The 26733-nt window shown below is 47.3% G+C and overlaps 1 pseudogene across 1 annotated transcript in view; it reads left to right on the top strand.

The window, feature by feature from the left end:
* The window catches only part of LOC308164523 (polyamine-transporting ATPase 13A3-like), a 57258-nt pseudogene extending 30661 nt beyond the window's left edge, over positions 1–26597 (top strand). Inside the window, exons 11-22 of the transcript in view lie at positions 20935–21009; positions 21486–21568; positions 21739–21928; positions 22089–22150; positions 22424–22574; positions 22989–23114; positions 23252–23269; positions 23527–23680; positions 24489–24603; positions 25189–25313; positions 25662–25828; positions 26499–26597. The product of the transcript in view is annotated as a polyamine-transporting ATPase 13A3-like (transcript). The remainder of the gene's footprint in view (positions 1–20934; positions 21010–21485; positions 21569–21738; positions 21929–22088; positions 22151–22423; positions 22575–22988; positions 23115–23251; positions 23270–23526; positions 23681–24488; positions 24604–25188; positions 25314–25661; positions 25829–26498) is intronic.
* Positions 26598–26733: the final 136 nt, after the last annotated feature.

Below are 26733 nucleotides of genomic sequence, written 5' to 3'. Positions count from 1 at the left end.
CCCACTCAGAACATATTCTTTCCACCCATGTGCCTTTGAGGAACAATGGACAATCATCAATGGTGGAAAAAAAATGAACAGTCATTTCTATTCACCTGATTCATGCTCTGAAAAGAATATCTTACATAATCATCATGGATAGCGAGACCAGACACTTTAGAAACACATTTCCCAAGCATAAAACTATAGAAATGATCCCTGAAAGTATAGTCTTGGTGTGTCATTTAATGTACAAAGTGTGGAACGTCTTGAGAACAGCATTTGCATCGCGGTGTTCTATTGCATTCTCAAGAGTCAACACTTGTTGTAATCAAATTATGTAAGTCATAGATCAACAATTTTCCAATTACCCTTCGCTCCATACTTGGAGAATATAATGGTACTGATTCCAAAAAGGAAATTGAACAGCATGCTATGACGGTTCTGCTAAACATAAATCATGAGAATTGTTCAAAACTGTCTTGATCAAATTCCCCCTAATTAATTGAACTTGCTTTTTATTTTTTATTTTTTAACAAATTACTTATTTCTGTGGCAGAAGTACCCACTCAGAACATATTCTTTCCACCCATGTGCCTTTGAGGAACAATGGACAATCATCAATGGTGGGAAAAAAATGAACAGTCATTTCTATTCACCTGATTCATGCTCTGAAAAGAATATCTTACATAATCATCATGGATAGCGAGACCAGACACTTTAGAAACACATTTCCCAAGCATAAAACTATAGAAACGATCCCTGAAAGTATAGTCTTGGTGTGTCATTTAATGTACAAAGTGTGGAACGTCTTGAGAACAGCATTTGCATCGCGGTGTTCTATTGCATTCTCAAGAGTCACCACTTGTTGTAATCAAATTATGTAAGTCATAGATCAACAATTTTCCAATTACCCTTCCCTCCATACTTGGAGAATATAATGGTACTGATTCCAAAAAGGAAATTGAACAGCATGCTATGACGGTTCTGCTAAACATAAATCATGAGAATTGTTCAAAACTGTCTTCATCAAATTCCTCCTAATTAATTGAACTTGCTTTTATTTTTTAATTTTTTAACAAATTACTTATTTCTGTGGCAGAAGTACCCACTCAGAACATATTCTTTCCACCCATGTGCCTTTGAGGAACAATGGACAATCATCAATGGTGGAAAAAAAATGAACAGTCATTTCTATTCACCTGATTCATGCTCTGAAAAGAATATCTTACATAATCATCATGGATAGCGAGACCAGACACTTTAGAAACACATTTCCCAAGCATAAAGGTGTTTTTTATTGGTTTTTATAAAAACGCAACACCGTGTATACAATCAATTAATCAAACAATCAGACATTTAAGACATTACATTCAACAACAACCAACATTAAACTAACTAAAGTGCTCAGTGTTCAGTGTATTGTCCAGTGTAGTGTAATGTTCAGTGTTCAGTGTTCAGTGTCCAGGTTCCAGTGTCGGTAGGAGGCAGGGGTAAAAAACCTGTTCGCTGTGCATCCGGGAAAAAAATTCCCCTGCAGCCCTCTAGTTGTAGAGCGACTACTATCCAGTTTGCCCACCAGTGCAAAGCCGTGGCTCCCCCACCTCCCTCCCCCGAGGGACCCCACACACCCGACTCACCCGACCCGCCCCACCACCGGCGCATCCGGCCCCGCCCACCAGGCTCAGACTCCTGTAGCCCTTCACGAGGCTAGCCGGACCAGGCGCCCCAGCGGCGGAGCAGATCGAGCACGCAGGCCGACCGGAAGCCCCTGAGGAGAGGCCCAGAGAGCTCGGCGCATGGCAGGCAAGCAGAGGCGAAAAACCTGTACACAGCTTATCCAGGGAAAAAGCTCCCTGGCTCTTCTCAGCTTGTTCCGGGCTGGGGGTTGGGGGTTGGCGGGTAGGGGACTGGGCCTGTAGCTGGGGGCCTGGAGTTGGGGGGGGGGGGCCCGGAACAGGGGGTTTGGGGTCGCTGAGTTGGAACCTGGGGTTGGTGCTGGGGTGACGTGGTGGTTCCCGCCGGTCTCTGCTCCTGGGTCTGGAAGCCTGGGTAGGTGTCAGAGCTGGATATGACATGTGCCTGAAAAGATACAGAGAAGGGAGGTGTGCATGGTTTGTGTAGTGTGCATTTTGGTGTCAGGCGGGTGATCAGTACTTCCCTGTGACCCAGTGGTGTTGGTCATCCTGGTGCTGGTGGTGCTGGCAGAGACGGCTGGTTCGGCTGTGGGTTGTGTGTGGTGATATTCTGGTGAGGGTAGGAAGTGGGTCAGTGCTGTGTACATGTGTAGGTGGTGGAAGGTGCAGTAAACTTCCCTGTTGGTGTTGTGCGCTGCTCCTCTCCTGGTCCTTGTGATGGTGATACTGCTGACCAGGGCTTGTGCTGGAACGGTGGTGAAGGTGATAGGGCAGGAACTGGTGGTGTAGTGAGGTAGGCCCGGGGTGGGGGGGGGGTTGGGCGATGCGGCGCGGCATGGGGGGCGGTTTAGAGGATGACGTCCTTCCATCTCTCCACCCCCCACACCGCTCTTGCTTGATCCGGGTTATTTTTAAAGTCAACCATAGCATGGTCCCTGAGGAAGAGGGTGATTCTCCTCCTCAGGGTTGTCAGGTGGACGCTCTGTTTCTGATAGACCCTGATGTTCCTCGTCTCCCAGAGTACCTGCTTGACGGCGCTGATGATCCTCCACTGTTGTTGTAGTTGGGGGGTTGTGCACCCCCCGGGAGGACCATACAGGATGTTCTCGCCCGTCAAGCGGGGCAGGGTCAGCAGGCTGTTTAGGGAGACAGAGGGAACAAACAGGGCCCAGACCCGCCTGGCCACGGAGCACTCACAGAACAGGTGGTTAATGTGTTCTGTGTCCGTGCATCCGTGGGGGCATTTCTCAGTCGTTGCGATGTGCCGCCTATGCAAGAATTCCCTAGTGGGGAGACAACCATGAGCAGCCATCCAGGCAATGTCTTTTTGTTTATTGTTAGTACATTTATGATTAATGTTTTTCCATACCTGTTTGGAGTCCACGGCTGTGCTGGCCTTGGGGTGAGTAATGGTTTCCTTCGACCTTATGAAGGTCATAATGTCTTTGTATTTCCATGAGGCCAGCCCAGCCGCGGACAATCCTGTCTTGAAGGCAAAGTCCCTCCATATCTTGTAGACTGGAGGGGGGTCCCAGCTGTAGGGCACAGTGTGATTTATTGATGCGGTCACCCTGAGTGTCCGGAGGATGGGTGTGGCATAGTATATTTCAAAGAACCTGGCTTTCCTATCTTTGTTGTTGATGTTGTTGATGAGGTTGGAGAGTCCCTGTGCCCTAATGATGTTTAGGATGTCTGGGACCCCTTTCCCCCCATTCTCCACTGTTTTGTACAGGGTGGTGCGTTTTAGTTTTTCCATCTGGCTCCCCCAGACAAAGGTAAACATGATCCTTTCGATGGTTTTGGATACTGCTCTGTCTGGGGGAAACACCCTGCCCAGGTAAAGGAGAATGGGAAGAACAATAGCCTTCAGGACCAGGATCTTGCCTGTCATTGTGAGAGGCCGTGCACTCCACTCACAGATCTTCTTTTGGACCTGGCGGATGGTCTCCTTCCAGCTGCCGGAGGCTCCTCCATCTTTCTGGTAGGTGATCCCCAGCAGCTTAATGTTTTCCGTCTTTACAGGGAAGGAGGTTGCCAGGTTCTCCTGCCAGTGCTGCGACAGAAACAGCTCACACTTACCCCTATTGATCAGGGCGCCAGTGGCTGCACAGTAGTCCTCCACCACTTTCGTTGCTGTGGAAATGGAGCGACTATCTGTGCCGACGATGGTAATGTCGTCCATGTACGCCACCACCTTGAGCCTCTCCCCCCGGGCCCCTGGTAGAGGGTAGCCCATGATGTTGGGGGAGCTCCTGATCTTCCGTAGGAACGGCTCCAGGTAGATGACGTACAGTAGAGGGGCCAAGGGGCATCCCTGCCGTACTCCAGCTTTGATGGGGAAGGGGTCTGTCAACTGGTTGTTGATCCGAACTCTGCTCGTGATGTTGTTGTAGCAGAGTTCGGTCCAGTTGAGCAGGTGCTGGGGGAAGTTCATGCCTCTCAGCACCCTCTGCAGGAAACCATGGCTAACCCTGTCAAAGGCCTTCTCCTGATCCAGGCTGAGAAGGCCTAAAGGGGACCTCCGCTCCTGGGAGTGCAGGATGAGGTCTCTCACCAGGAGCAGGTTGTCGTTGATGGACCTACCGGGGACAATACAGGTTTGGTCAGGGGCTATAACTGAGGGGAGGAGGGTTTGAAACCGTTGGGTGAGGGCTTTTGTCATGATTTTATAGTCCACTGGGAGGAGATTAATGGGGCGCCAGTTCCGGAGGTCCTTGAGGTCCCCTTTCTTGGGGATCAGTGTGACCGTACTCTGTCTCATTGACTCTCCAAGCCTCCCTTCCCTGTAGACGGCTTTGAAGACCTCCGCCAAGTCCTCCTTGAGGAGATCCCAGAGAGTCTTGTAGAACTCTGCTGGGATCCCATCCGGTCCAGGGGCCTTGTGTGTATTCAAGGAGTGCACGGCCCGGGTGAGCTCCTCCGTGGTCAGCTCTTGGTTCTCACTCTCACCACCCTCGGGGACCCGGTCCAGACCATCCAGGAAGGTGGCCATGAGAGTCTCGTCGGTTGTCTTGATGTTGTAGAGACTCTCGTAGAACTCTCTTGCCACCCCCGGGATGTTGCCTCTGTCTGACACGGTGTCCCCATTGGTGTCGTATAGGGACAGGATAGGCTTGTGTTTTGACCGTGCCTTGCGGAAGAAGTGGCGTGTGCATTTCTCCTCCTCCTCCAGGCCCTGGAGTTTTTCCCTGAACTGTTTCTTTTGTTGTTGCTCCCGGTAGAGGGTGGCAAGGTGTTGTTTGGTCTCGGCCAGTTCTCGGGCCACATCCAGACCACCCAGCTGTAGGAGACTCAGGCGTTGGAGGGCCGCGTTGTGGTGTTGAAACCTGGCCCTCTGTTCTGCCGCTTTCCTCCTTCCGACTGACCCGAAGTAGCCCTTTGTCCTGGCCTTAACCATCTCCCACCACTCTATCGGGGAGTCGAACAGTTCTTTTAGGGTCCTCCACTCCAGGTAGCGCCTGGAGAAGGAATGCACCACTGTTGGGTCCTGAAGGATCGATGTATTCATCCTCCAGGTACCCCTACCCGCTCTTGTTTGGCCGTCCCATTCCAGGGACACTGTCAACATCCTGTGGTCCGAGAAGTGGGCCGCCTGGCTGGTCAGGGTTCCCATCCTCAGACCTGGCGAGAGCAAGAACATGTCTATCCTGGAGGAAGAATTCCCGGAGGAACTCACCCTTGTGTGTGTCGGCGGGGAGGTGCCACCGGCGTCTACCAGTTGGAAGTCGTCTATGATGGACTGAAGTTCTGTAGTGGATCGGTCTCTCCTGGGCCTTTCCCAAGCATAAAGGTGTTTTTTATTGGTTTTTATAAAAACGCAACACCGTGTATACAATCAATTAATCAAACAATCAGACATTTAAGACATTACATTCAACAACAACCAACATTAAACTAACTAAAGTGCTCAGTGTTCAGTGTATTGTCCAGTGTAGTGTAATGTTCAGTGTTCAGTGTTCAGTGTCCAGGTTCCAGTGTCGGTAGGAGGCAGGGGTAAAAAACCTGTTCGCTGTGCATCCGGGAAAAAAATTCCCCTGCAGCCCTCTAGTTGTAGAGCGACTACTATCCAGTTTGCCCACCAGTGCAAAGCCGTGGCTCCCCCACCTCCCTCCCCCGAGGGACCCCACACACCCGACTCACCCGACCCGCCCCACCACCGGCGCATCCGGCCCAGCCCACCAGGCTCAGACTCCTGTAGCCCTTCACGAGGCTAGCCGGACCAGGCGCCCCAGCGGCGGAGCAGATCGAGCACGCAGGCCAACCGGAGGCCCCTGAGGAGAGGCCCAGAGAGCTCGGCGCATGGCAGGCAAGCAGAGGCGAAAAACCTGTACACAGCTTATCCAGGGAAAAAGCTCCCTGGCTCTTCTCAGCTTGTTCCGGGCTGGGGGTTGGGGGTTGGCGGGTAGGGGACTGGGCCTGTAGCTGGGGGCCTGGAGTTGGGGGGGGGTGGCCCGGAACAGGGGGTTTGGGGTCGCTGAGTTGGAACCTGGGGTTGGTGCTGGGGTGACGTGGTGGTTCCCGCCGGTCTCTGCTCCTGGGTCTGGAAGCCTGGGTAGGTGTCAGAGCTGGATATGACATGTGCCTGAAAAGATACAGGAGTGAGAGAAGGGAGGTGTGCATGGTTTGTGTAGTGTGCATTTTGGTGTCAGGCGGGTGATCAGTACTTCCCTGTGACCCAGTGGTGTTGGTCATCCTGGTGCTGGTGGTGCTGGCAGAGACGGCTGGTTCGGCTGTGGGTTGTGTGTGGTGATATTCTGGTGAGGGTAGGAAGTGGGTCAGTGCTGTGTACATGTGTAGGTGGTGGAAGGTGCAGTAAACTTCCCTGTTGGTGTTGTGCGCTGCTCCTCTCCTGGTCCTTGTGATGGTGATACTGCTGACCAGGGCTTGTGCTGGAACGGTGGTGAAGGTGATAGTGCAGGAACTGGTGGTGTAGTGAGGTAGGCCCGGGGTGGGGGGGGGTTGGTCGATGCGGCGCGGCATGGGGGGGGGTTTAGAGGATGACGTCCTTCCATCTCTCCACCCCCCACACCGCTCTTGCTTGATCCGGGTTATTTTTAAAGTCAACAATAGCATGGTCCCTGAGGCAGAGGGTGATTCTCCTCCTCAGGGTTGTCAGGTGGACGCTCTGTTTCTGATAGACCCTGATGTTCCTCGTCTCCCAGAGTACCTGCTTGACGGCGCTGATGATCCTCCACTCTTGTTGTAGTTGGGGGGTTGTGCACCCCCCGGGAGGACCATACAGGATGTTCTCGCCCGTCAAGCGGGGCAGGGTCAGCAGGCTGTTTAGGGAGACAGAGGGAACAAACAGGGCCCAGACCCGCCTGGCCACGGGGCACTCACAGAACAGGTGGTTAATGTGTTCTGTGTCCGTGCATCCGTGGGGGCATTTCTCAGTCGTTGCGATGTGCCGCCTATGCAAGAATTCCCTAGTGGGGAGACAACCATGAGCAGCCATCCAGGCAATGTCTTTTTGTTTATTGTTAGTACATTTATGATTAATGTTTTTCCATACCTGTTTGGAGTCCACGGCTGTGCTGGCCTTGGGGTGAGTAATGGTTTCCTTCGACCTTATGAAGGTCATAATGTCTTTGTATTTCCATGAGGCCAGCCCAGCCGCGGACAATCCTGTCTTGAAGGCAAAGTCCCTCCATATCTTGTAGACAGGAGGGGGGTCCCAGCTGTAGGGCACAGTGTGATTTATTGATGCGGTCACCCTGAGTGTCCGGAGGATGGGTGTGGCATAGTATATTTCAAAGAACCTGGCTTTCCTATCTTTGTTGTTGATGTTGTTGATGAGGTTGGAGAGTCCCTGTGCCCTAATGATGTTTAGGATGTCTGGGACCCCTTTCCCCTCATTCTCCACTGTTTTGTACAGGGTGGTGCGTTTTAGTTTTTCCATCTGGCTCCCCCAGACAAAGGTAAACATGATCCTTTCGATGGTTTTGGATACTGCTCTGTCTGGGGGAAACACCCTGCCCAGGTAAAGGAGAATGGGAAGAACAATAGCCTTCAGGACCAGGATCTTGCCTGTCATTGTGAGAGGCCGTGCACTCCACCCACAGATCTTCTTTTGGACCTGGCGGATGGTCTCCTTCCAGCTGCCGGAGGCTCCTCCATCTTTCTGGTAGGTGATCCCCAGCAGCTTAATGTTTTCCGTCTTTACAGGGAAGGAGGTTGCCAGGTTCTCCTGCCAGTGCTGCGACAGAAACAGCTCACACTTACTCCTATTGATCAGGGCGCCAGTGGCTGCACAGTAGTCCTCCACCACTTTCGTTGCTGTGGAAATGGAGCGACTATCCGTGCCGACGATGGTAATGTCGTCCATGTACGCCACCACCTTGAGCCTCTCCCCCCGGGCCCCTGGTAGAGGGTAGCCCATGATGTTGGGGGAGCTCCTGATCTTCCGTAGGAACGGCTCCAGGTAGATGACGTACAGTAGAGGGGCCAAGGGGCATCCCTGCCGTACTCCAGCTTTGATGGGGAAGGGGTCTGTCAACTGGTTGTTGATCCGAACTCTGCTCGTGATGTTGTTGTAGCAGAGTTCGGTCCAGTTGAGCAGGTGCTGGGGGAAGTTCATGCCTCTCAGCACCCTCTGCAGGAAACCATGGTTAACCCTGTCAAAGGCCTTCTCCTGATCCAGGCTGAGAAGGCCTAAAGGGGACCTCCGCTCCTGGGAGTGCAGGATGAGGTCTCTCACCAGGAGCAGGTTGTCATTGATGGACCTACCGGGGACGCTACAGGTCTGGTCAGGGGCTATAACTGAGGGGAGGAGGGTTTGAAACCGTTGGGTGAGGGCTTTTGTCATAATTTTATAGTCCACTGGGAGGAGATTGATGGGGCGCCAGTTCCGGAGGTCCTTGAGGTCCCCTTTCTTGGGGATCAGTGTGACCGTACTCTGTCTCATTGACTCTCCAAGCCTCCCTTCCCTGTAGACGGCTTTGAAGACCTCCGCCAAGTCCTCCTTGAGGAGATCCCAGAGAGTCTTGTAGAACTCTGCTGGGATCCCATCCGGTCCAGGGGCCTTGTGTGTATTCAAGGAGTGCACGGCCCGGGTGAGCTCCTTGACCGGCATTTCCCAAGCATAAAACTATAGAAATGATCCCTGAAAGTATAGTCTTGGTGTGTCATTTAATGTACAAAGTGTGGAACGTCTTGAGAACAGCATTTGCATCGCGGTGTTCTATTGCATTCTCAAGAGTCAACACTTGTTGTAATCAAATTATGTAAGTCATAGATCAACAATTTTCCAATTACCCTTCCCTCCATACTTGGAGAATATAATGGTACTGATTCCAAAAAGGAAATTGAACAGCATGCTATGACGGTTCTGCTAAACATAAATCATGAGAATTGTTCAAAACTGTCTTGATCAAATTCCTCCTAATTAATTGAACTTGCTTTTTATTTTTTATTTTTTAACAAATTACTTATTTCTGTGGCAGAAGTACCCACTCAGAACATATTCTTTCCACCCATGTGCCTTTGAGGAACAATGGACAATCATCAATGGTGGAAAAAAAATTAACAGTCATTTCTATTCACCTGATTCATGCTCTGAAAAGAATATCTTACATAATCATCATGGATAGCGAGACCAGACACTTTAGAAACACATTTCCCAAGCATAAAACTATAGAAATGATCCCTGAAAGTATAATCTTGGTGTGTCATTTAATGTACAAAGTGTGGAACGTCTTGAGAACAGCATTTGCATCGCGGTGTTCTATTGCATTCTCAAGAGTCAACACTTGTTGTAATAAAATTATGTAAGTCATAGATCAACAATTTTCCAATTACCCTTCGCTCCATACTTGGAGAATATAATGGTACTGATTCCAAAAAGGAAATTGAACAGCATGCTATGACGGTTCTGCTAAACATAAATCATGAGAATTGTTCAAAACTGTCTTGATCAAATTCCCCCTAATTAATTGAACTTGCTTTTTATTTTTTATTTTTTAACAAATTACTTATTTCTGTGGCAGAAGTACCCACTCAGAACATATTCTTTCCACCCATGTGCCTTTGAGGAACAATGGACAATCATCAATGGTGGGAAAAAAATGAACAGTCATTTCTATTCACCTGATTCATGCTCTGAAAAGAATATCTTACATAATCATCATGGATAGCGAGACCAGACACTTTAGAAACACATTTCCCAAGCATAAAACTATAGAAATGATCCCTGAAAGTATAGTCTTGGTGTGTCATTTAATGTACAAAGTGTGGAACGTCTTGAGAACAGCATTTGCATCGCGGTGTTCTATTGCATTCTCAAGAGTCACCACTTGTTGTAATCAAATTATGTAAGTCATAGATCAACAATTTTCCAATTACCCTTCCCTCCATACTTGGAGAATATAATGGTACTGATTCCAAAAAGGAAATTGAACAGCATGCTATGACGGTTCTGCTAAACATAAATCATGAGAAATGTTCAAAACTGTCTTGATCAAATTCCTCCTAATTAATTGAACTTGCTTTTTATTTTTTAACAAATTACTTATTTCTGTGGCAGAAGTACCCACTCAGAACATATTCTTTCCACCCATGTGCCTTTGAGGAACAATGGACAATCATCAATGGTGGAAAAAAAATGAACAGTCATTTCTATTCACCTGATTCATGCTCTGAAAAGAATAGCTTACATAATCATCATGGATAGCGAGACCAGACACTTTAGAAACACATTTCCCAAGCATAAAACTATAGAAATGATCCCTGAAAGTATAGTCTTGGTGTGTCATTTAATGTACAAAGTGTGGAACGTCTTGAGAACAGCATTTGCATCGCGGTGTTCTATTGCATTCTCAAGAGTCAACACTTGTTGTAATACAATTATGTAAGTCATAGATCAACAATTTTCCAATTACCCTTCCCTCCATACTTGGAGAATATAATGGTACTGATTCCAAAAAGGAAATTGAACAGCATGCTATGACGGTTCTGCTAAACATAAATCATGAGAATTGTTCAAAACTGTCTTGATCAAATTCCCCCTAATTAATTGAACTTGCTTTTTATTTTTTAACAAATTACTTATTTCTGTGGCAGAAGTACCCACTCAGAACATATTCTTTCCACCCATGTGCCTTTGAGGAACAATGGACAATCATCAATGGTGGAAAAAAAATGAACAGTCATTTCTATTCACCTGATTCATGCTCTGAAAAGAATATCTTACATAATCATCATGGATAGGGAGACCAGACACTTTAGAAACACATTTCCCAAGCATAAAACTATAGAAATGATCCCTGAAAGTATAGTCTTGGTGTGTCATTTAATGTACAAACTGTGGAACGTCTTGAGAACAGCATTTGCATCGCGGTGTTCTATTGCATTCTCAAGAGTCACCACTTGTTGTAATCAAATTATGTAAGTCATAGATCAACAATTTTCCAATTACCCTTCCCTCCATACTTGGAGAATATAATGGTACTGATTCCAAAAAGGAAATTGAACAGCATGCTATGACGGTTCTGCTAAACATAAATCATGAGAATTGTTCAAAACTGCCTTGATCAAATTCCCCCTAATTAATTGAACTTGCTTTTTATTTTTTATTTTTTAACAAATTACTTATTTCTGTGGCAGAAGTACCCACTCAGAACATATTCTTTCCACCCATGTGCCTTTGAGGAACAATGGACAATCATCAATGGTGGGGAAAAAATGAACAGTCATTTCTATTCACCCGATTCATGCTCTGAAAAGAATATCTTACATAATCATCATGGATAGCGAGACCAGACACTTTAGAAACACATTTCCCAAGCATAAAACTATAGAAATGATCCCTGAAAGTATAGTCTTGGTGTGTCATTTAATGTACAAAGTGTGGAACGTCTTGAGAACAGCATTTGCATCGCGGTGTTCTATTGCATTATCAAGAGTCACCACTTGTTGTAATCAAATTATGTAAGTCATAGATCAACAATTTTCCAATTACCCTTCCCTCCATACTTGGAGAATATAATGGTACTGATTCCAAAAAGGAAATTGAACAGCATGCAATGACGGTTCTGCTAAACATAAATCATGAGAATTGTTCAAAACTGTCTTGATCAAATTCCTCCTAATTAATTGAACTTGCTTTTTATTTTTTATTTTTTAACAAATTACTTATTTCTGTGGCAGAAGTACCCACTCAGAACATATTCTTTCCACCCATGTGCCTTTGAGGAACAATGGACAATCATCAATGGTGGGAAAAAAATGAACAGTCATTTCTATTCACCTGATTCATGCTCTGAAAAGAATATCTTACATAATCATCATGGATAGCGAGACCAGACTCTTTAGAAACACATTTCCCAAGCATAAAACTATAGAAATGATCCCTGAAAGTATAGTCTTGGTGTGTCATTTAATGTACAAAGTGTGGAACGTCTTGAGAACAGCATTTGCATCGCGGTGTTCTATTGCATTCTCAAGAGTCAACACTTGTTGTAATCAAATTATGTAAGTCATAGATCAACAATTTTCCAATTACCCTTCCCTCCATACTTGGAGAATATAATGGTACTGATTCCAAAAAGGAAATTGAACAGCATGCTATGACGGTTCTGCTAAACATAAATCATGAGAATTGTTCAAAACTGTCTTGATCAAATTCCCCCTAATTAATTGAACTTGCTTTTTATTTTTTAACAAATTACTTATTTCTGTGGCAGAAGTACCCACTCAGAACATATTCTTTCCACCCATGTGCCTTTGAGGAACAATGGACAATCATCAATGGTGGAAAAAAAATGAACAGTCATTTCTATTCACCTGATTCATGCTCTGAAAAGAATATCTTACATAATCATCATGGATAGGGAGACCAGACACTTTAGAAACACATTTCCCAAGCATAAAACTATAGAAATGATCCCTGAAAGTATAGTCTTGGTGTGTCATTTAATGTACAAACTGTGGAACGTCTTGAGAACAGCATTTGCATCGCGGTGTTCTATTGCATTCTCAAGAGTCACCACTTGTTGTAATCAAATTATGTAAGTCATAGATCAACAATTTTCCAATTACCCTTCCCTCCATACTTGGAGAATATAATGGTACTGATTCCAAAAAGGAAATTGAACAGCATGCTATGACGGTTCTGCTAAACATAAATCATGAGAATTGTTCAAAACTGCCTTGATCAAATTCCCCCTAATTAATTGAACTTGCTTTTTATTTTTTATTTTTTAACAAATTACTTATTTCTGTGGCAGAAGTACCCACTCAGAACATATTCTTTCCACCCATGTGCCTTTGAGGAACAATGGACAATCATCAATGGTGGAAAAAAAATGAACAGTCATTTCTATTCACCTGATTCATGCTCTGAAAAGAATATCTTACATAATCATCATGGATAGCGAGACCAGACACTTTAGAAACACATTTCCCAAGCATAAATGTGTTTTTTATTGGTTTTTATAAAAACGCAACACCGTGTATACAATCAATTAATCAAACAATCAGACATTTAATACATTTCATTCAACAACAACCAACATTAAACTAACTAAAGTGCTCAGTGTTCAGTGTATTGTCCAGTGTAGTGTAATGTTCAGTGTTCAGTGTTCAGTGTCCAGGTTCCAGTGTCGGTAGGAGGCAGGGGTAAAAAACCTGTTCGCTGTGCATCCGGGAAAAAAATTCCCCTGCAGCCCTCTAGTTGTAGAGCGACTACTATCCAGTTTGCCCACCAGTGCAAAGCCGTGGCTCCCCCACCTCCCTCCCCCGAGGGACCCCACACACCCGACTCACCCGACCCGCCCCACCACCGGCGCATCCGGCCCAGCCCACCAGGCTCAGACTCCTGTAGCCCTTCACGAGGCTAGCCGGACCAGGCGCCCCAGCGGCGGAGCAGATCGAGCACGCAGGCCGACCGGAGGCCCCCGAGGAGAGGCCCAGAGAGCTCGGCGCATGGCAGGCAAGCAGAGGCGAAAAACCTGTACACAGCTTATCCAGGGAAAAAGCTCCCTGGCTCTTCTCAACTTGTTCCGGGCTGGGGGTTGGGGGTTGGCGGGTAGGGGACTGGGCCTGTAGCTGGGGGCCTGGAGTTGGGGGGGGGGGGCCCGGAACAGGGGGTTTGGGGTCGCTGAGTTGGAACCTGGGGTTGGTGCTGGGGTGACGTGGTGGTTCCCGCCGGTCTCTGCTCCTGGGTCTGGAAGCCTGGGTAGGTGTCAGAGCTGGATATGACATGTGCCTGAAAAGATACAGGAGTGAGAGAAGGGAGGTGTGCATGGTTTGTGTAGTGTGCATTTTGGTGTCAGGCAGGTGATCAGTACTTCCCTGTGACCCAGTGGTGTTGGTCATCCTGGTGCTGGTGGTGCTGGCAGAGACGGCTGGTTCGGCTGTGGGTTGTGTGTGGTGATATTCTGGTGAGGGTAGGAAGTGGGTCAGTGCTGTGTACATGTGTAGGTGGTGGAAGGTGCAGTAGACTTCCCTGTTGGTGTTGTGCGCTGCTCCTCTCCTGGTCCTTGTGATGGTGATACTGCTGACCAGGGCTTGTGCTGGAACGGTGGTGAAGGTGATAGTGCAGGAACTGGTGGTGTAGTGAGGTAGGCCCGGGGTGGGGGGGGGTTGGGCGATGCGGCGCGGCATGGGGGGCGGTTTAGAGGATGACGTCCTTCCATCTCTCCACCCCCCACACCGCTCTTGCTTGATCCGGGTTATTTTTAAAGTCAACAATAGCATGGTCCCTGAGGAAGAGGGTGATTCTCCTCCTCAGGGTTGTCAGGTCGACGCTCTGTTTCTGATAGACCCTGATGTTCCTCGTCTCCCAGAGTACCTGCTTGACGGCGCTGATGATCCTCCACTGTTGTTGTAGTTGGGGGGTTGTGCACCCCCCGGGAGGACCATACAGGATGTTCTCGCCCGTCAAGCGGGGCAGGGTCAGCAGGCTGTTTAGGGAGACAGAGGGAACAAACAGGGCCCAGACCCGCCTGGCCACGGAGCACTCACAGAACAGGTGGTTAATGTGTTCTGTGTCCGTGCATCCGTGGGGGCATTTCTCAGTCTTTGCGATGTGCCGCCTATGCAAGAATTCCCTAGTGGGGAGACAACCATGAGCAGCCATCCAGGCAATGTCTTTTTGTTTATTGTTAGTACATTTATGATTAATGTTTTTCCATACCTGTTTGGAGTCCACGGCTGTGCTGGCCTTGGGGTGAGTAATGGTTTCCTTCGACCTTATGAAGGTCATAATGTCTTTGTATTTCCATGAGGCCAGCCCAGCCGCGGACAATCCTGTCTTGAAGGCAAAGTCCCTCCATATCTTGTAGACTGGAGGGGGGTCCCAGCTGTAGGGCACAGTGTGATTTATTGATGCGGTCACCCTGAGTGTCCGGAGGATGGGTGTGGCATAGAATATTTCAAAGAACCTGGCTTTCCTATCTTTGTTGTTGATGTTGTTGATGAGGTTGGAGAGTCCCTGTGCCCTAATGATGTTTAGGATGTCTGGGACCCCTTTCCCCCCATTCTCCACTGTTTTGTACAGGGTGGTGCGTTTTAGTTTTTCCATCTGGCTCCCCCAGACAAAGGTAAACATGATCCTTTCGATGGTTTTGGATACTGCTCTGTCTGGGGGAAACACCCTGCCCAGGTAAAGGAGAATGGGAAGAACAATAGCCTTCAGGACCAGGATCTTGCCTGTCATTGTGAGAGGCTGTGCACTCCACTCACAGATCTTCTTTTGGACCTGGCGGATGGTCTCCTTCCAGCTGCCGGAGGCTCCTCCATCTTTCTGGTAGGTGATCCCCAGCAGCTTAATGTTTTCCGTCTTTACAGGGAAGGAGGTTGCCAGGTTCTCCTGCCAGTGCTGCGACAGAAACAGCTCACACTTACCCCTATTGATCAGGGCGCCAGTGGCTGCACAGTAGTCCTCCACCACTTTCGTTGCTGTGGAAATGGAGCGACTATCTGTGCCGACGATGGTAATGTTGTCCATGTACGCCACCACCTTGAGCCTCTCCCCCCGGGCCCCTGGTAGAGGGTAGCCCATGATGTTGGGGGAGCTCCTGATCTTCCGTAGGAACGGCTCCAGGTAGATGACGTACAGTATGGGGGCCAAGGGGCATCCCTGCCGTACTCCAGCTTTGATGGGGAAGGGGTCTGTCAACTGGTTGTTGATCCGAACTCTGCTCGTGATGTTGTTGTAGCAGAGTTCGGTCCAGTTGAGCAGGTGCTGGGGGAAGTTCATGCCTCTCAGCACCCTCTGCAGGAAACCATGGCTAACCCTGTCAAAGGCCTTCTCCTGATCCAGGCTGAGAAGGCCTAAAGGGGACCTCCGCTCCTGGGAGTGCAGGATGAGGTCTCTCACCAGGAGCAGGTTGTCGTTGATGGACCTACCGGGGACGCTACAGGTTTGGTCAGGGGCTATAACTGAGGGGAGGAGGGTTTGAAACCGTTGGGTGAGGGCTTTTGTCATGATTTTATAGTCCACTGGGAGGAGATTGATGGGGCGCCAGTTCCGGAGGTCCTTGAGGTCCCCTTTCTTGGGGATCAGTGTGACCGTACTCTGTCTCATTGACTCTCCAAGCCTCCCTTCCCTGTAGACGGCTTTGAAGACCTCCGCCAAGTCCTCCTTGAGGAGATCCCAGAGAGTCTTGTAGAACTCTGCTGGGATCCCATCCGGTCCAGGGGCCTTGTGTGTATTCAAAGGAGTGCACGGCCCGGGTGAGCTCCTCCGTGGTCAGCTCTGGGTTCTCACTCTCACCACCCTCGGGGACCCGGTCCAGACCATCCAGGAAGGTGGCCATGAGAGTCTCGTCGGTTGTCTTGATGTTGTAGAGACTCTCGTAGAACTCTCTTGCCACCCCCGGGATGTTGCCTCTGTCTGACACGGTGTCCCCATTGGTGTCGTATAGGGACAGGATAGGCTTGTGGAAGAAGTGGCGTGTGCATTTCTCCTCCTCCTCCAGGCCCTGGAGTTTTTCCCTGAACTGTTTCTTTTGTTGTTGCTCCCGGTAGAGGGTGGCAAGGTGTTGTTTGGTCTCGGCCAGTTCTCGGGCCACATCCAGACCACCCAGCTGTAGGAGACTCAGGCGTTGGAGGGCCGCGTTGTGGTGTTGAAACCTGGCCCTCTGTTCTGCCGCTTTCCTCCTTCCGACTGACCCGAAGTAGCCCTTTGTCCTGGCCTTAACCATCTCCCACCACTCTATCGGGGAGTCGAACAGTTCTTTTAGGGTCCTCCACTCCAGGTAGCGCCTGGAGAAGGAATGCACCACTGTTGGGTCCTGAAGGATCGATGTATTCATCCTCCAGGTTCCCCTACCCGCTCTTGTTTGGCCGTCCCATTCCAGGGACACTGTCAACATCCTGTGGTCCGAGAAGTGGGCCGCCTGGCTGGTCAGGGTTCCCATCCTCAGACCTGGCGAGAGCAAGAACATGTCTATCCTGGAGGAAGATTTCCCGGAGGAACTCACCCTTGTGTGTGTCGGCGGGGAGGTGCCACCGGCGTCTACCAGTTGGAAGTCGTCTATGATGGACTGAAGTTCTGTAGTGGATCGGTCTCTCCTGGGCCTGCTGCGGTCCTCATCCCGGAGGGCACAGTTGAAATCTCCCCCCACTAGGACTGGTGTGGGAATGAGGAGGAGAGACCGAAGTTTCTTGAAAAGGGAGACTCTCTTGGCCACGTTGGTTGGGCCGTACACATTGATGACCCTCAGCGGCGAACCCTGGATCTCTAGGTCCAGAACCAGGATTCGCCCGCTCTCTACAACCTCCCCCTTTTTGGTCTGCAGAAAAGGGTTGGCCACCAAAATGCCGACCCCATCAGCTCTATCGATGTTTGAGCCTGACCAGAGAGAGTCCCCCCGTGTCCATTCCTCCTCCAGGGTGGCGTCCATCTCCTTGAATGGGATGGCGCACTCCTGGAGGATATACATGTCTGACTGATGTTGGGTGATGTACTGGTAGACGACCTCCCGTTTGTCTGGTTGCCGGAGGCTTCTGGTGTTGAGAGATGAGATTGTTATCTTCATGGTTCTTGGATTTGGTTTTTTCCAATTTTTGCTAAGCTATTGCAAATGAGGATGAGGCCCTCCAATGGGTCGTTGGGGGCCAGATAGTGTGGCACCTCCCCTTGGCTGCTCATGGTGTGGGGGTTGTCTCCCCACTGACTGCCTGGTGGCCCCCTCATCTGTGTTGTTGATGAGGTGATTTTCGGTGGCCCGTACGGTCCGGTGAGCATGGACTGGGGGTGGCTGGTAGGCTGTGCAGGGTGAGGAGCATGTGATGACTGGAGAGAGGAAGAGGGTGGGGAGGAGGGTTTGGGGGGGGGAGCCGGCTTACCTGTATGGCGTTGGGGTTTGGGTTCTATTCCAAGCATAAAACTATAGAAATGATCCCTGAAAGTATAGTCTTGGTGTGTCATTTAATGTACAAAGTGTGGAACGTCTTGAGAACAGCATTTGCATCGCGGTGTTCTATTGCATTCTCAAGAGTCACCACTTGTTGTAATCAAATTATGTAAGTCATAGATCAACAATTTTCCAATTACCCTTCCCTCCATACTTGGAGAATATAATGGTACTGATTCCAAAAAGGAAATTGAACAGCATGCTATGACGGTTCTGCTAAACATAAATCATGAGAATTGTTCAAAACTGTCTTGATCAAATTCCTCCTAATTAATTGAACTTGCTTTTTTTTTTTTTTAACAAATTACTTATTTCTGTGGCAGAAGTACCCACTCAGAACATATTCTTTCCACCCATGTGCCTTTGAGGAACAATGGACAATCATCAATGGTGGAAAAAAAATGAACAGTCATTTCTATTCACCTGATTCATGCTCTGAAAAGAATATCTTACATAATCATCATGGATAGCGAGACCAGACACTTTAGAAACACATTTCCCAAGCATAAAACTATAGAAATGATCCCTGAAAGTATAGTCTTGGTGTGTCATTTAATGTACAAAGTGTGGAACGTCTTGAGAACAGCATTTGCATCGCGGTGTTCTATTGCATTCTCAAGAGTCACCACTTGTTGTAATCAAATTATGTAAGTCATAGATCAACAATTTTCCAATTACCCTTCCCTCCATACTTGGAGAATATAATGGTACTGATTCCAAAAAGGAAATTGAACAGCATGCTATGACGGTTCTGCTAAACATAAATCATGAGAATTGTTCAAAACTGTCTTGATCAAATTCCCCCTAATTAATTGAACTTGCTTTTTATTTTTTATTTTTTAACAAATTACTTATTTCTGTGGCAGAAGTACCCACTCAGAACATATTCTTTCCACCCATGTGCCTTTGAGGAACAATGGACAATCATCAATGGTGGGAAAAAAATGAACAGTCATTTCTATTCACCTGATTCATGCTCTGAAAAGAATATCTTACATAATCATCATGGATAGCGAGACCAGACACTTTAGAAACACATTTCCCAAGCATAAAACTATAGAAATGATCCCTGAAAGTATAGTCTTGGCGTGTCATTTAATGTACAAAGTGTGGAACGTCTTGAGAACAGCATTTGCATCGCGGTGTTCTATTGCATTCTCAAGAGTCACCACTTGTTGTAATCCAGTTATGTAAGTCATAGATCAACAATTTTCCAATTACGCTTCCCTCCATACTTGGAGAATATAATGGTACTGATTCCAAAAAGGAAATTGAACAGCATGCTATGACGGTTCTGCCAAACATAAATCATGAGAATTGTTCAAAACTGTCTTGATCAAATTCCCCCTAATTAATTGAACTTGCTTTTTATTTTTTATTTTTTAACAAATTACTTATTTCTGTGGCAGAAGTACCCACTCAGAACATATTCTTTCCACCCATGTTCCTTTGAGGAACAATGGACAATCATCAATGGTGGAAAAAAAATGAACAGTCATTTCTATTCACCTGATTCATGCTCTGAAAAGAATATCTTACATAATCATCATGGATAGCGAGACCAGACACTTTAGAAACACATTTCCCAAGCATAAAGGTGTTTTTTATTGGTTTTTATAAAAACGCAACACCGTGTATACAATCAATTAATCAAACAATCAGACATTTAAGACATGACATTCAACAACAACCAACATTAAACTAACTAAAGTGCTCAGTGTTCAGTGTATTGTCCAGTGTAGTGTAATGTTCAGTGTTCAGTGTTCAGTGTCCAGGTTCCAGTGTCGGTAGGAGGCAGGGGTAAAAAACCTGTTCGCTGTGCATCCGGGAAAAAAATTCCCCTGCAGCCCTCTAGTTGTAGAGCGACTACTATCCAGTTTGCCCACCAGTGCAAAGCCGTGGCTCCCCCACCTCCCTCCCCCGAGGGACCCCACACACCCGACTCACCCGACCCGCCCCACCACCGGCGCATCCGGCCCAGCCCACCAGGCTCAGACTCCTGTAGCCCTTCACGAGGCTAGCCGGACCAGGCGCCCCAGCGGCGGAGCAGATCGAGCACGCAGGCCGACCGGAAGCCCCCGAGGAGAGGCCCAGAGAGCTCGGCGCATGGCAGGCAAGCAGAGGCGAAAAACCTGTACACAGCTTATCCAGGGAAAAAGCTCCCTGGCTCTTCTCAGCTTGTTCCGGGCTGGGGGTTGGGGGTTGGCGGGTAGGGGACTGGGCCTGTAGCTGGGGGCCTGGAGTTGGGGGGGGGGGGCCCGGAACAGGGGGTTTGGGGTCGCTGAGTTGGAACCTGGGGTTGGTGCTGGGGTGACGTGGTGGTTCCCGCCGGTCTCTGCTCCTGGGTCAGGAAGCCTGGGTAGGTGTCAGAGCTGGATATGACATGTGCCTGAAAAGATACAGGAGTGAGAGAAGGGAGGTGTGCATGGTTTGTGTAGTGTGCATTTTGGTGTCAGGCGGGTGATCAGTACTTCCCTGTGACCCAGTGGTGTTGGTCATCCTGGTGCTGGTGGTGCTGGCAGAGACGGCTGGTTCGGCTGTGGGTTGTGTGTGGTGATATTCTGGTGAGGGTAGGAAGTGGGTCAGTGCTGTGTACATGTGTAGGTGGTGGAAGGTGCAGTAAACTTCCCTGTTGGTGTTGTGCGCTGCTCCTCTCCTGGTCCTTGTGATGGTGATACTGCTGACCAGGGCTTGTGCTGGAACGGTGGTGAAGGTGATAGTGCAGGAACTGGTGGTGTAGTGAGGTAGGCCCGGGGTGGGGGGGGGTTGGGCGATGCGGCGCGGCATGGGGGGCGGTTTAGAGGATGACGTCCTTCCATCTCTCCACCCCCCACACCGCTCTTGCTTGATCCGGGTTATTTTTAAAGTCAACAATAGCATGGTCCCTGAGGAAGAGGGTGATTCTCCTCTTTTTCAAGTGCTATTCAAGCTCTTATCTTCCCATATGTGTTGTCCCTCAGGCTTCTCTACAGAGAAGGGCCAGCTAGTGCGCTCCATCCTCTACCCAAAGCCCACTGACTTCAAGCTGTACAGAGATTAGGGATGCTCCGATCTGGATTTTTGGGGCCGATACCGATCACCGATTTTTTTCCTCAAGATCAACCGATACCGATACCGATTTTTAAAAAAATACATAACTGTAGGCCTACTGACTGGATAGCCTACATATTTTTTGCTTTTTAGACAAAAGTTTTGATCCATTAGGCACCAAGCAAACGCAGACCCATTTTTATGGCATAGTAAAGGTCTGGCCTATCACCCAGTTAGGGCCTGAAGCCCAAGTCAGTCGATATGGCTGTATAAAAGACATCATAAACGTGGCCTTCATGGTTTACATACTGTTACGTCCTCCTATGTTTTCTGTTCAGTTATCTGTCTTCCCCAGGGGGGGAAAAAAAAAAATATATATGTTTTTTGCGATCGGCCATTTTTGCCGATCACCGATCGAGTCATTTGGAGTGAAATCGGCCGATTTAAATCGGTGGCCGATAAATCGGAGCATCCCTAAGAGATGCTTACCTCTTCCTGCTGTGCCTGGTGGCTGTGGCAGGGATCGGCTTCATCTATACTGTAGTCTTCAGTATCATAAACCAGGTACACCGTTCTGTGCTTGTCTGTACATCCATTTAAAGGGTTGATTGCATTTGTGTAGTGCCTTTTCATTGGGTGCTTAGTCATGCAGCTTGCCATTTAGAGTAAATGTCTAGTTCCTTCCCCTTTAAACTCTTGGGTTTGTTGAGCACTTTTCTTCCGTTCATTCTCAGGTTCCAGCGAAAACCATCATCATTGAGTCTCTGGACATCATCACCATCATGGTGCTACCATGCTCTACCTGCCGCCATGACAGCGGGCATCGTCTATGCCCAGCGCAGGCTGAAACGGATGGGCATCTTCTGCATCAGCCCCCAGAGGATCAACGTGTGTGGGCAGCTCAACCTAGTCTGTTTTGATAAGGTGACCCCCATAGTGCCCCCCCCCCCCCCCCGTGCCCAAAGCACATCAGAAAACATTATGCCAAGTGTCAGGCTGTTTCAATTGCTAGGACATACTGGGTTCCATCGTATCATTTGTAATTGAGGAGTAGTCTAGTTACTGGTGTCGCTTTCCTACATAGACTGGTACTCTCACTGAAGATGGCTTGGATCTTTGGGGTATCCAGAGAGTTGAAAATGGCAGGTGAGAAGGACATGCAGTGTCCATGTTTTTGCATTTGTAAATGTTTGTCTGCAAGGGGAGTTTTTTTCTGGGCATGGGAGACTACAGCAAAAAGCAAACCATAATTTGGGTTTATTTACTTTAGCGGAGCCTACACTAGCATTAGCATCACTGGGTTAAAAAGGGAAAAATGACTCAAGTGTGATTCTGTATTCTTGTGATTTTTTAATTTAGGTGACCTATCCTTAAGTCACACTCAGTATCACTCAACCTTTCTTTTCCCCCTTCCTTCAGTTTCTTCCCTTCAGAGAATGACCCTGAGAAAGAGAGCCTGGTCAAGTCTAGGTTTGTAGCTTGCATGGCAACTTGCCACGAACTGACTAAGATTGAGGGAGAACTTTCCGGAGACCCACTGGACCTCAAGATGTTCAATGCTACCGGCTGGGTTAGTCTGTCTCAATGCCATTTCTGTTCTTTTATGGATCTTATACTTATACTATAGTCACATGCCTATAAACCTTAATACAAGAATGACATCCAACATCCAAACTTTCACACTACCAAGTATGAACTGATGTATTGGCCATGCATACTAAGGTAAAGTGCTAGTGTGGGTATTGACACATAAATGTCATTCCCCTCCATTTGTCTGTATACCATACATCTTTTGTGCACAGGAACGCTACGTTGTTGTTGCTTTGTGACAGCACCAAGCCAGCACCTAGTTGCCTAAAACATAAGCAGACAGGTACCCAGGCTAACTCCATCAGGTCAAAAAGGGGCGGTTGGTTCTCGATGGAGAGTTGAGACCTGACATGTTATTGACATGTTACTCAACACCAATAATTGTGATGTATAGATCCTGGAGGAGCCCACAGAGCAGGAAACAGCTCTCCACAATCCCATAATGCCCACTGTTGTGCGGCCACCCAAGCAAATTCTCCCTGAGATCCACCAGAGTGTCAATCACCTAGCCCAGAACATGGTATACTATGGACATACTCTTATACCTCTTAAACCTCCAAATATATGTGTGCCTAACTCATTACATTGTCTGAACTGAGTATACAATATTCATATACCGAGGAGGTTTTAAATGCAAACCTTCTATTTCCTTTCCAGGAGCTATTTGAGTTGTCGGTAAGTAGTCTGGGGCTTTTTCCTCCTGTATCTTTTTTAGATGTATAGAGACAGAAGGAGAGTCAGCCTTTTACACATGTTTCCTTATGGTTATAATTCATCTTGAAGACAACATGCCTGGTTAGAACCTGGTTAGATTTGTGATTACCTCAAGAAATGAAGGAAGAATGCATTTGAAGGAATTGAGACTTGGACTGACAGATGGACCTGTTGGTTGACTTAGTGGTTCCCATCTTGTCTTCCTGTCTTTCCTCCAGCAGTCCTATGAGATTGGGATAGTTCGCCAGTTCCCGTTCTCCTCGGTGCTCCAGAGGATGAGTGTGGTGGTCAGGAGGCTCGGGGAGAAACACATGGACTCCTACCTCAAGGGGGCGCCAGAGGTTGTGTCCAGCCTCTGCAGAGAGGAGACAGGTCAGCCATCTACTAAACCCTTGAATAGAGGTTGAAACGGGCCTAAAATGTCAAGCCCAGTCTGTGGATGTGACACCCTAGCCCAACAGAGGAGAAAACTGCTCACTAGGAAGAGTGGAGAGAGAGAGACTGCTTGAATACTCACCTTAGTTACTTACTATCAAGAACTGTATTTACTGCACCTGACGTTTTCTGGAAATATCGAAGGTTTTTCATTGATGCCAATAGTTCTCTATATAAAAAAAGGCTTCACACTTTCAATTGATCTTATACTCTTTGCAGGTGCTGGCATGCCAGAGAGCATGACAGGGGAGAGGCAGATTAGGGAATTGGAAATGTTTAGACAATTTTAACGCTACCTGGAAACACAATTTACTAGGACTGATAGAAATAGCGAGAGAATGTAAAAAGGTGCAAACTAAATGATACTCATTATTTCTGCAGGCAATGTATTACAGTGCCCTGTGTAAACAATGGGACAGTAAAGCATTTTATTTTTCATTAAAAAAACAACAACCTAATTTTAATATTTGTTCTATTTATTATGAAGTTAAAGTAGAGACTCAACTTTTATTTTAGGGTATTTGTGTACGATTATTAATTATAATTATACTATATGTAACTATATTATAACATGTCTGGATATAAGATTGGGCAGGTGTAAGGAATATAGTTGTATTGCATTGCATTATGCAGACTGATGGAATTTTTTGTCATGTTTTTGCTTAAACCTATTCCATCCTCTCAGATCTACCCAAGTGCCCTTACAGTGTTGATTTATTCTGCTCCATCTCTCTCTCCCCTGTAGTACCAGAGAGTTTCCCAGAGACACTGGAGGCGTACACCAGGCAAGGGTTCAGAGTGATCGCCCTGGCACAGCTAGAGGCCAAGCTCTCCTGGTACAAAGTTCAGAACCTCAACAGGTACAGTACATATATATAAATATATAATCATATATACTATTTAGCTGACACTTTTATCCAAAGCTACTTACATTGCAGTAAGTGCATACATGTGTCAGTATATTATGGTCCCAGCGTGAATCAAACCCACAACCTAAGTGTTGAGCGGGAATCAAACCCACATCCTAAGCGTTGTTAGCGCCATGCTCTACCAACTTAGGGATAAACTCACTGGCTGCGTCAACCTCGCCTTACCTCAGCAGCACGTGTGAGTTTCATTTAGGCGCCCATGTTAACGGTATAGAGCCGCCACATAGCCCGAGTGAGAGGCGCTCTCACGCCCGCCTGATGCTGGCTCCTGCGACTCGCTCGCTACTGAGTCAATAAGGGAACAGGTGTCCAAGAGGAATCTTATCCTTTCGAGGCATTCTTGATTTTGCAATTATAATATTTATTATAATATAATATTATACACTCAAATGAAAACAGTATTTAGAATATCTATGAGCCAGGAGAGACTGAAATCCATGGCTCAGATTTGTCTTGTGAGAATATGCATGTTTTTTGGTCCTGACATAAATCAATTCTCTTTCTTATGCCCTCCAGGGCTGTAATTGAGACCAATATGGAGTTCCTAGGACTCATAATCATGCAAAACAAGCTCAAAGAAGAGACTGCTGGGGTTTTAGCAGACTTACGACGTGCTAACATTTGCACTGTGATGGTTACAGGTAAGGCAACCTCATTCATAACAATACAAATGTTATCAGATAACAGGTTACAGATAACGTGCAGCTGTTGTTAATCTTGGAGATTTGTAAATGATCTAGCTACTTACGGCTAACTCACCCCTACTACATCTATACTGATATCAATGTAAGTGTAGCATCTTGTTTCCTCCATCTCTCCCTCTCTCTCTCCCTGTGTGTCTCTCCCTGTGTGTCTCTCCTCTCTGTCTCTCTCTCTCTCTTTCTCTGTCTCTCTCTCTCTCCCTGTCTGTGTGTGGTATCTCTCTCTCTCTCTCTCTCTCTCTCTCTCTCTCTCTCTCTCTCTCTCTCTCTCTCTCTCTCTCTCTGTAGGTGACAATATGCTGACAGCCATATCAGTAGCCAGAAACTGTGGGATGATAACCCCTCATGAGAGGGTCATCATTGCAGATGCCTTGCCTCCTAAAGAAACCCAGCCTGCCCAGATCAACTGGCATTACACAGAGAATGCCACTCAGCTGAACAAGGACAACCACACGGTGTGGGGAGAAGAGCAGTCTAGGACATCTGGATCATATTTGAGTTGTGCTTGATTTAGCTTGGAGTTTCATTTTTGGAACTTTTCTATTGGTTGCATTGTACTAATCAAAACTAAATCAAAGGTTGCTCAAGTATTTGAAAGTATCTACAGTAACATACGATTTGTATGTATTTGAATTGACCCAGGTCTGGAGGATATGGACTAGATTTACTAGACACAGAGTATAAACACACATTTCTTGTTAAGCAGGTCTCCCTCGCAAAGGGATTTAAACATATTGCATGTGCCATAAAGTTGCATGGAGTATGTGTTTTAGGAGCAGTAGCCCATTCAGAAACAGGCACACGGTCATAGATACTTAGTGAGAGATGTTGCTTGCATGCCTCCTTTTAAGACTTGAATACAGCCAAATGCGTAACACATGCAACAACCTAAATAATAAATACATATCTGAACACTATAACAATAATATTTCGAAATTCTCACCTGAGCTGCATTTGCCATTGTATTTGTAATTCTTCTTCCTCTTCGTGTTAAATGTCCTTTAAAATCTCTCTTGCTTTAAGATCCTTCAAAATCTCGCGGTTTCTCGCGGTTACTTCTGTGATGACGCGCTCCAACCAAATATGGTCCATCAAGCTTCCGGGTGATAGGCGTGATGTCCGCAGCTGGACCCTTCTCGTCCCGCGAGGCGACCTGACGGAACGAAGCGGCCGGGGAGCGACACTCCAATCCCAACCGCCACCGGAGTTGGAAGTCCTTCCTAAGGTAAGGCGTTAGCTAACATAGACGTTAGCTAGATTAAACTATAGATAGATTGAACTATCTAAGCTATTTTACTAGATAGTGAGGATCTGCTGTCATATGCTAATCTTAGATTTGCTTACTGACACAGCTGCTGTA

This window comes from Nansenia antarctica, assembly GCF_963989245.1.
Source record: "Nansenia antarctica genome assembly, chromosome: 8".
In the NCBI taxonomy this organism is placed as follows: domain Eukaryota; kingdom Metazoa; phylum Chordata; class Actinopteri; order Argentiniformes; family Microstomatidae; genus Nansenia; species Nansenia antarctica.
Note: the sequence above shows the minus strand (reverse complement) of the source record. Positions and strands in the feature narration are given on the sequence as shown.